The sequence below is a fragment of the Neofelis nebulosa genome, chromosome X (assembly GCF_028018385.1).
Source record: "Neofelis nebulosa isolate mNeoNeb1 chromosome X, mNeoNeb1.pri, whole genome shotgun sequence".
Classification (NCBI taxonomy): domain Eukaryota; kingdom Metazoa; phylum Chordata; class Mammalia; order Carnivora; family Felidae; genus Neofelis; species Neofelis nebulosa.
This window is the reverse complement of record NC_080800.1, coordinates 39,453,439-39,464,599: the sequence shown is the minus strand read 5'-3', so window position 1 is coordinate 39,464,599 and position 11,161 is coordinate 39,453,439.

The following is an 11,161-nucleotide window of genomic DNA, read 5'->3' as shown; positions in this document are numbered from 1 at the left end:
TATATATATATATATATATATATGTATGTATATACCACATCTTCTTTATCCATTCATCTGTCAATGGAAATTTGGGCTCTTTCCATAATTTGGCTATTGTTGAAAGTGCTGCTATAAACATTGGGGTACATGTGCCCCTATGAATCAGCACTCTTGTATCCTTTGGATAAATACCTAGTAGTGCTATTGCTGGGTCATAGGGTAGTTCTATTTTTAATTTTTTGAGGAACCTCCACGCTGCTTTCCAGAGTGGCTGCATCAGTTTGCATTCCCACCAACATTGTAAGAGGATTCCCATTTCTCCACATCCTCACCAGCATCCGCTGTTTCCTGAGTTGTTAATTTTAGCCACTCTGACCAGTGTGAGGTGGTATCTCAATGTGATTTTGATTTATATTTCCCTGATGATGAGTGATGTTGAGCATCTTTTCATGTGTCTGTTGGCCATCTGGATGTCTTCTTTAGAAAAGTGCCTATTCATGTCTTCTGCCCACTTCTTCACTGGATAATTTGTTTTTCAGGTGTTGAGTTTGGTAAGTTCTTTATAGATTTTGGATACTAACCCTTTATCTGATATGTCGTTTGCAAATATCTTTCCCCATTCCATCGGTTGCCTTTTAATTTTGTTGATTGTTTCCTTTGCTGTGCAGAAGCTTTTTATCTTGATGAGGTCCCAATAGTTCATTTTTGCTTTTATTTCCCTTGCCTTCGGAGATGTGTCGAGTAAGAAGTTGCTGTGGCTGAGGTCAAAGAGGTTGTTGCCTGTTTTCTCCTCTAGGGTTTTGATTGTTTCCTATCTCACATTTAGGTCTTTCATCCATTTTGAGGTGTTTTGTTTTTTGTTTTTTGTTTTTTGTTTTTTTTTGTATATGGTGTAAGAAAGTGGTCAGTTTAATTCTTCTGCATGTCGCTGTCCAGTTCTCCCAGCACCATTTGCTCAAGAGACTGTCTTTTTTCCATTGGATACTCTTTCCTGCTTTGTCAATGATTCGTTGGCCATACATTTGTGGGTCCAATTCTGGGTTCTCTATTCTATTCCATTGGTCTATGTGTCTGTTTTTGTGCCAATACCATACTGTCTTGATGATTACAGCTTTGTAGTAGAGGCTAAAGTCCGGGATTGTGATGCCTCCTGCTTTGGTCTTCTTTTTCAACGTTACTTTGGCTATTCAGGGTCTTTTGTGGTTCCATACAAATTTTAGGATTGCTTCCTCTAGCTTTGACAAGAATGCTGGTGCAATTTTGATTGAGATCGTATTGAACGTGTAGATCACTTTGGGTAGTATTGGCATTTTAATAATATTTGTTCTTCTTCTTTTTTTTTTTTAATTTTTTTAACGTTTATTTATTTTTGAGACAGAGAGAGACAGAGCACGAACGGGGGAGGGTCAGAGAGAGAGGGAGACACAGAATCTGAAACAGGCTCCAGGCTCTGAGCACTCAGCACAGAGCCTGACGCGGGTCTCGAACTCACGGACCGCGAGATCGTGACCTGAGCCGAAGTCGGACGCTCAACCGACTGAGCCACCCAGGCGCCCCTAATATTTGTTCTTCTAATCCATGAGCATGGAATGTTTTTCCATTTCTTTGTGTCTTCTTCAATTTTTTTCATAAGTTTTCTATAGTTTTCGGCATACAGATCTTTTACATCTCTGGTTAGGTTTATTCCTAGGGATTTTATGGTTCTTGGTGCACTTGTAAATGGGATTGATTTTCTTGATTTTTCTTTCTGTTGCTTCACTTTTGGTGTATAGAAATGCAACCGATTTCTGTACATTGATTGTGTATCCTGCGACTTTGCTGAATTCATGTATCATTTCTAGCAGTTTTTTGGTGGAGTCTTTTGGGTTTTCCATGTAGAGTATCATGTCATCTGTGAAAAGTGAAAGTTTAACTTCTTTGCCAATTTGGATGCCTTTTATTTCATTTTGTTGTCTGATTACTGATGCTAGGACTTCCAACACTATGTTAAACAACAGTGGTGAGAGTGGACATCCCTGTCGTGTTCCTGATCTCAGAGGAAAAGCTCTCAGTTTTTCCCCTTTGAGATGATATTAGCTATGGGCTTTTCATATATGGCTTTTGTGATGTTAAGGTATGTTCCTCCTATCCTGACCTTCTTGAGGGTTTTATTAAGAAAGGGTGCTGTATTTTGTCAAATGCTTTTTCTGCATCTATTGACAGGATTATATGGTTCTTATCCTTTCTTCTACTAATGTGATGTATCACATTGATTGATTTGCAAATATTGGACCAGCCCTGCAGCCCAGGAAAGAATCCCACTTGATCATGGTGAGTAATTCTTTTAAGGTACTCTTGAATTCAATTTGCTAGTATCTTGTTGAAAATTTTTGCATCTATGTCCATCAGGGACACTGACCTGTAATCCTCCTTTTTTTAGTGGGATCTCTGTCTGGTTTGGGTATCAAGGTAATGCTGGCTTCATAAAATGAGTCCAGAAGCTTTCCTTCCGTTTCTATTTTTTGGAATAGCTTGAGAAGGATAGGTATTAACTCTGCTTTAAATTCTGGTAGAATTCCCCCGGGAAGCCATCTGGCCCAGAACTCTTATTTGTTGGGAGATTTTTGATTCAATTTCTTTGCTGGTTATGGGTCTGTTGAAATTTTCTATTTCTCCCTGTTTGAGTTCTGGTAGTGTGTGGGTGTCTAGGAATTTATCCATTTCTTCCAGGTTGTCAGGTTTGTTGGCATATAATTTTTCATAATATTCTCTAATAATTGTTTGTATTTCTGTGGTGTGGGTTGTGATCTCTCCTCTTTCAATCATGATTTTGTCTATTTGGGTTCTCTCTCTTTTCTTTTTGAGAAGTCTGGCTAGGAGCTTATCAATTTTGTTTATTTTTTCAAACAAAAACAGCTCTTAGATTCACTGATCTGTTCTACTGTTTTGTTTTGGGTTATTTTTAGATTCTATATTGTTTATTTCTGCTCTAATCTTTATCATTTCTCTTCTTCTGCTGGCCTTGGAGTTTCTTTGCTGTTCTGCTTCTAGTTCCATTAGGTGTGTGGTTAGGTTTTGTATTTGGGACTTTTCTTGTTTCTTGAGATAGGACTGGATTGCAATGTATTTTTCCTCTTATGACTGCCTTTGCTGCATCCCAAAGGGTTTGGACTGTCATGTTTTCATTTTCATTTGCTTCCATATGTTTTTAAATTTCTTCTTTAATTGCCTCATTGACGCATCCATTCTTAGTAGGCTGTTCTTTAATCTCCGTGCATTTGGAGGCTTTCCAAATTTTTTCTTGTGGTTGATTTTAAGTTTCATAGCATTGTGATCTGAAAATATGCATGGTATGATCTCAACTCTTTTATATTTATTGAGGGCTGTTTTGTGACCTAGTATGTGATCTATCTTGGAGAATATTTCATGTGCACTTGAGAAGACTGTGTATTCTTCTGCTTTTGGATGAAAAGTTCTGAATATATCTGTCAAGTCCATCTGGTCCAGTGTATCATTCAAGGCCATTGTTTCTTTATTGATTTTTCTACCCAGAGATGTGTCCATTGTTGTAAGTGGAGTATTAAAGTCCCCTGCAATTACTGTTTTCTTAGTAAGATTGCTTATGTTTGCGATTAACTGATTTATATATTTAGATGTTTCAAGTTGGGGCCATAAACATTTACAATTGTTACCTCCTCTTGATGGATAGATCCCATAATTATGATATAAAGCCCTTCTGCATCTCTTGTGACAACCTTTAGTTTAAAATCTAGTTTGTCTGATGTAAGTATGGCTACTCCAGCTTTCTTTTGACTTCCAGTTGCATGATAGATGGTTCTCCATCCCCTGTTTCAATCTGAAGGTGTCCTCGGGTCTAAAATGAGTCTCTTGTAGACACCGTATAGATGGATCTTGTTTTTTTTATCCATTCTGATACCTTATGTCTTTTGATTGGAGCATTTAGTCCATTTTTATTCAGAGTTATTGAAAGATACGGATTTACTGTCATTGTGTTATCTGTAGGTTTCATGCTTGTGGTGATGTCTCTGGTCCTTTGTAATCTTTGTAGCATTCCACTCACAGAGTCCCCATTAGGATCTCTTGCAGGGCTGATTTAGTGCTCATGAACTTCTTCAGGTTTTTTTGTCTGGGAAAGCCTTTATCTCTCCTATTCTGAATGACAGCCTTGCTGTATAATGGATTCTTGGCTGCATATTTTTCCTATTCAATACATTGAATATTTCCTGCCACTCCCTTCTGGCCTGCCAAGTTTCACTGGACAGGTCTGCTACTACCCTTATGTGTCTACCCTTGCAATTTAAGGCCCGTTTGTCCCTAGCTGCTTTCAGAATCCTCTCTTTCTCTTTGTATTTTTCCAGGTTCGTTCTGATATGGGTGGTGAAGGTCTATTCTTGTTGAATCTGAAGGGAGTTCTCTGTGCGTCCTGGATTTATGTCTGCTTCCTTCCCTAGATTACAAAAGTTCTCTGCTTTTATTTGTTCAAGTAAACCTTCTGCCCCTTTCTCTCTCTTCTTCTTCTTCTGGAACTCCTATCATATGGTTATTGTTATGTTTTGTTGAATCACTTAGTTCTCTAATTCTCCCCTGCCATGGTCTAGTATTTTCTTATCTCTCTTTTTCTCAGCTTCATCATTTTATATAATTTTATCTTCTATTTCATTTATTCTCCCCTCTGCTTCCTCCATCCTTGCTGTCACTGCATCTCGTTTATTTTGCACCCATTTACAACATTTCTTAATTCGTCGTAACTATTTCTTAGGTACTTGATCTCTGCGGCAATTGTTTCTCTGCTGTCTTCTATGCTTTTTTCAAGCCCAGCTATTAATCTTATGAATATTATTCAAAATTCTTGATCATATGTATTGTTTATATCTGCTTTGAGCAATTCTCTAGCTGTCATTTCTTCCTGGAATTTCTTTTGAGGAGAATTCTTCTGTTTCATCCTTTTGGCTAGTTTTCTGTCGTTTATGTGTTTTAATAGCTTGCTATGTGTCCTGCACCTGCGAACACTTCTATATTAAAAAAGGGTCATACACTGTCCAGGGCCTGGCCCTTCAAGAGGTGTTTTTTTTGTTTTTGTTTTTGGTTTTTTTTTTAATGTTTATTTATTTTTGAGACAGAGAGAGACAGAGCATGAAATGGGGAGAGGCAGAGAGAGAGGGAGGCACAGAATCGGAAGCAGGCTCCAGGCTCTGAGCCATCAGCCCAGAGCCCGACGCGGGGCTCAAACTCACGGACCGCGAGATCGTGACCTGAGCTGAAGTCGGACGCTTAACCGACTGAGCCACCCAGGCACCCCCAAGAGGTGTTTTTGGAGTGCGTTGCATGCTCTCTGTTGTTGTGATTCTGGTTGCTTTATCTCCCTACTCACAGTGGTGGTTTGTACCTTCCACCAGGTGTGCTTTGATTTGTTTGTGGAAGTAACCCTGGAAAAAATTTTAAAAAGGAGGAGGTGGAAAAAGCCTTATTCTCTACAAAGAGAGAAATGACAGGGGAGGGGTGGAAAGGAAAAGAAAAAAAAATTACCAGGCAGAGAATCAGAGAAACTATGTGGCTTAATCCAGGGAGAGAGAGAGAGAGAGAGAGGAAAATAAAGAAGAAGGGGATACATAAGAAGTGTAAAAAGAATAGATTAAAAATGTCTGCTTAAACAAACCAACAACCAGAATAACCAGAATAAAGAAGGGAGGAAATAAGAGGAAGAAAAGGAAGAAAAAATATATATATAGTGTATATATATATGATATATATATAGTATATATACTATATATAGCATACATATATACAGCATATAAATATACTATATATAGCATATATATATACTATATACTATACTATATAGTATATACTATATATACTATATACTATATATATACTATACTATATATATATACTATATACTATATATACTATACTTTATATATATACTATATACTATATACTATATATATCTACTATATACTATATATATACTATACTATATATATACTATATATCTACTATACTATATATACTATATATACTATATATATAGCATATATATGCTATATAAATATATGCTATATATATAGCATATATATATGCATATATTTATATAGCATACTGTATACTATATATATAGTATGCTATATATATACTATATATCTACTATACTATATATACTATATATATATACTCTATATATATAGCATATATATATGCTATATAAATATATGCTATACATATATAGTATATATATAGCATATATATGCATATATTTATATAGCATATATATATAGTATATATATAGTATATATAGTGTAGTAGATATATAGTATATACTCTATATAGTATAGTATATATATAGTATATACTATAGTATATATATATAGTAGTATACTATAGTATAGTAGTATATATATAGTGTATATATAGTATATATAGTATAGTATATATAGTGTATATATATAGTGTATATATAGTGTATATATATAGTATATATAGAGTATATAGTATATATAGAGTATATATAGTATATATAGTATATACTATATATATATATAGTATATATATACTATACTATACTATACTATACAGTATACTATATAGTATACTATACTATACTATATAGTATGGTATATACTATATACCATAGTGTAGTATATATATATATACAGTATATACTATATATATAGTATATAGTATATATAGTATATACTATATATATATATAGTATATATATAATGTATATATATGTATATACATATATACATACTATACTATATATACTATACTATATATATAGTAAGAACTGACCAAGAATCAAATCAGAGAATACAAAACTGCTGGACCAATATCTGATGGTACCTTGGAACCGGTGCCTGCATTGGTCTGCATAAGGGACTGTCTGGTTCCATCAGTGTCAATGTCTTTCCAGTAGATCCGGAGTTACCAGGCATGGAGTGGTGTGGTTTGGTGTAGGCCCGTCCCACCTCCACTGTGGGCCACTGTCCATTTCCCAAAACCCCGCCTTGTTGGTGATGGGGAGAAAAATGGGGAGACACCCCAGTGTCTCCTCCCTGGACCAGGTGTCCCAGACCACTCTGTTCAGGCCATCCTCACGGTGCCATGGGTACGAGCAGGCTACTTTGTCCTGCTCCACAGTCTCCAGTGCCTCCCAGGCACTCAGCTGGGATTCAAACCCTGGTGTCTTAAAGGATGCACTCCAAGTGCCCCCGGTTCAGGGGTAGAGCCACTCTGCCCAGCTGACAAAGGGCCTCTGGCTGACAAGCACCTGTAGGGTCTTTTGACCTTGGAGCAGCTACTAGCCTTCTTCCCACAGCACTCAAGGGAGGGGAATGTTCTCTCAGACTGCACCTCTGAGTGTGCTACCAGGGGGCAGGCTCCCCTCCTCTCCAGGCATGCCCACAGGGCGGCCGGCCCCAGCCGGAGAAAGCCCCACCACCCTGAATCGAGTTAGAAATTGACTCTTTCTCCATTTTTTCTGTTCCCCAGTCCGTGGTTTTTCTCTTGTCCAAATTCAATCCTACCCTTCCACAGCCTCTCTTTCTCTTCCTTTTGTCTCTCCGCAGAAAGGGGATCCCTCCCCTCCGTGCCTATGCCACCCATTTTATCTCTCCCAGTTTGCAATCCCGCATCTATGGCCAGCCAAGTCGTCCCCGTGGGCCCCCAGAGATGTTTCTGTTGCTCTGTAGCCCAGATTCCCGGAAGTCTCGGTCTTCTGGCCTCAATACTGCTGTGTTTGAGGGACAAAGGAACTTCAGGTCCCCCTACTTCTCCGCCATGTTGACTCCTCCCCCACAGTGGTTTTTAGCAAATTCACAAAGTTGTCCAACCATCACCACTATCTAATTCCAGAATATTTTCATCACCCCCAAAGAAATCCCATACCTGTTTGAGGGACAAAGGAACTTCGGATCCCCCACTTGTCCGCCATGTTGACTCCTCCCCCACAGTGGTTTTTAGCATACTCACAAAGTTGTCCAATCACTGCTACCTAATTCCAGAATATTTTCATCACCCCCCCCCCAGAGAAATCCCACACTTGTTAACAGTCATTCTTCTGGGGAGCTTTGAAAAAAATAGCAGTGCCAGGGGCCACACTCCCAGAGATTTAGATTTAAATAGTCGGTGGTGTGGCTGGGGCATCAGTATTCTTAAAAAGCTCCCTGAGTGATTCTAACGTGCAGTGAGGGTGGAGAAGCACTGTGTCTGGGCCATGTCCACTCTGGTCTATCCCCTGTGTGTCTGTCGGTACAGCTTCCTAACAAATTGCTTGTATTGAGTCATTCCCAGCTCAGAAACTGTCACTGGTTGTGTTTGTTCAGAGCAAAATCCGTTCTGGTGTTTAAGGCCTCCTGGGACTGGCTCTCCATTTTATAGCTGTCTGTGTAATCACCGTATTTCTCCTTCCATGGCTGGTCTGCCTCAGCCAAACTGGTTTAATTCTTGTCTTTTAAGGAAAGGGGCAGAGAGAGGGAGACAGAGAATCCCGAGCAGGCCCTGCGCTCCTAGCACAGAGCCCAATGCAGGGCTCGAACCCACGAACCGTGAGGTCACCATCTGAGCTGAAACCAAGAGTTGCACGCTTAACCGATCGAGCCACCCAGGCGCCCCCGGATCAGGGTGTTTTTATGGAGAGATAGACGATACTGGGATGTTTCCCTGACAGCAACCCAGAACGATTATATTTACCACACGTAAGACTACGTTGTAAGGATGTCAGATTAAAAAAAGACACCGACACAGCCAGGAGCAAGCACGTCTCGGAGAAAAGACAGCCACTTGCCCTTAATATCTCATTTGTTTCATTGACTTCTAGCAGATAAGCAGTAACAAGCACCAAGGAGAGCAACTTATAAGGAATTGTATCTGTTAGCCTGTTCTTGCATGTGTGTGCTTGTGTGAGAGACAGACAGACAGACAGTGAGAAAGAGAGGGAGAAAAAAAGAAGTGAGGAAAGACCATCCCTGTTGGAGTTGGTTAGAGGTGAGAAGTGACCCTGGACCCCCTGACCAGTTCCGTCTGCACTTGCCGGGGATGTGGAGGGCAAGTTCAGTCTCCCCAGTTGTAAGTCCTTCCCGGGCAGAGTTGTACCTTTCAGGCGTTTGTATCTTCTGTGTGTGACACTGAGTCCTTGACTGTTACCTGCTCTACGTCTATAAGGATGTGGCCCGGGCATTGGGCTCACGTAGACCTTGCCTCGTAAACTCCTAGACAAATTAGCTTCTGAGCCTCACTCTTCCTCATGTGAAGAATGCGGGAAACAATGACTATTTCAGCTTCACGGGACTCACAGTGTCGGGAGACAATTCCCCACGGGTCTCTTATTTTAAAAAATATATTTTTTTAATGTTTATGTATTTTTGAGAGAGACAGAGACAGAGCACAAGAAGGGGAGAGGCAGACAGAGAGAGAGAGAGAGAGAGAGACAGAATCCGAAGCAGGCTCCAGGCTCTGAGCTGTCAGCACAGAGCCCCACGCGGGGCTCGAGCCCACGAACCGCGAGATCGTGACCTGAGCTGAAGTCGGACCCTGAACCGACTGAGCCACCCAGGCGCCCCACCCCCACCCCACCGCACGGGTCTCTTGTATAGCTGCACATCTTATGAGCAGAAGTGCTGCTCACAAAAACGGAAAGCTTTTGTTCCAGACTATGTTTCCATGGGTGTTGGGATAGCAAACCACTTCCAACGGGAGATCGTGTCTCCCTCCAAAGCGGAGGGCAGATTTGTTTGCTGTCCTGTGTCATAAAGGTAATGTCTCTTCCTGGAGCAAAGGTCAGGCAGACTTACTGCCCATTATAAGAGATTTGGGTTCCTTGAGGCTGGAGTTCCTCTCCTGGAATACAACCCCCTGTGTTGTACAGGCTTCGCCTGGTTTTCACGGCATCGCCTTTGGAGAATTGGAGTTCAAGAAACCGGGCTAAATGCTCATCCTCTGGCTACTGCTACCGTTGTGATAATGAAGTGTCCTTTGCCAGCACCCGTGGAACCGTTAATCTGACACTTCGCAGTTTTTGAGAAATACAGTGAGACCTTGGATGGTGAGCGACTTGTTCTGCGAGTGTTCCACGAGGTGAACAAACATTTCTAATAAAATTTCAGTTGATAAACGAGTGATGTCTTGCAACGCGAGTAGCACGTGATGCTGAACATCACACGATCACGATTCAGCCAACGGTTGTTGAAATTCGTTTGGATATACGAGGGCTTCAGGTCACAAGCATGTTTCTAGAACGAATTCTGCGTGCAAGGTTTTACTGTCACTGAATGCATTTCTTGACATGTACGTAGCAGGCTTTCAATAAGTGGTAACTAAGCGTACAGTGATGACGAATGATGAAATGGCAGAGAGATGCCATCAACGGGTGACTTTCTTTTTTTAAAAGCAGGCCCCACATGCAGCTTGGAGCCCAACGCGGGGCTTGAACTCACAACCCTGAGATCGGGACCTGAGCTGAGATCGAGAGTCGGATGCTGAACCGACTGAGCCACCCAGGTGCCCCTCAACTGGTAACTTTCTACTCCACCCTCCCAAAACATAAACCATAGAGAAACCTAGGGGTGGCTAGTGGAGAGAAAATAAAAAGGGACGGCCCGGTCGAGGGGCTCCGGCCAACTGGGAAGAGGAAGCAATTTTACCAAAGGCCAGAAACTCAGCTTCTCAGGCTCCAGGCCACAGCTTCTCCCTCTGACCCTGTTTGTTTTCTGACATCCAGGACGTGGGAAGGAAAGAAGGGAATGTGTGGGACACAGGACTTTCAGTGCCAGAGGGATTTCTAGAAGTTCAATGTGGTAGGAAAGATACATGGGAAGGATGGGCCAGAGTCCCAGGCTCCAACATCAACCATGTCTAGGCTGAGGCTATAATGGACCATCCAGTGTGGTCCTCTCTGGGAGAGAAGTCACCCCAGCTTCCATCAAGAGAAGTGCTCAGGTATCATCTCATGGAGTAAGTCTTTCCCATAGTCCACAGATTATGGAGCCCGTTTAATGTCCAGAACTCACAGAAGAGTTTCTTGTGAACATCAGGCAAGGGACCTGCTCTCCCGGCCACCACTCTACACCACTCCAGACTCTTCTCTGTGTTTGCTAATTCCTATTAGAAAGAAAAATGTGTGTGACAATATAAAGAGCTGCCCCCTCAAGGTCACATCTTTCCTCCTGAGGAGGGCTGC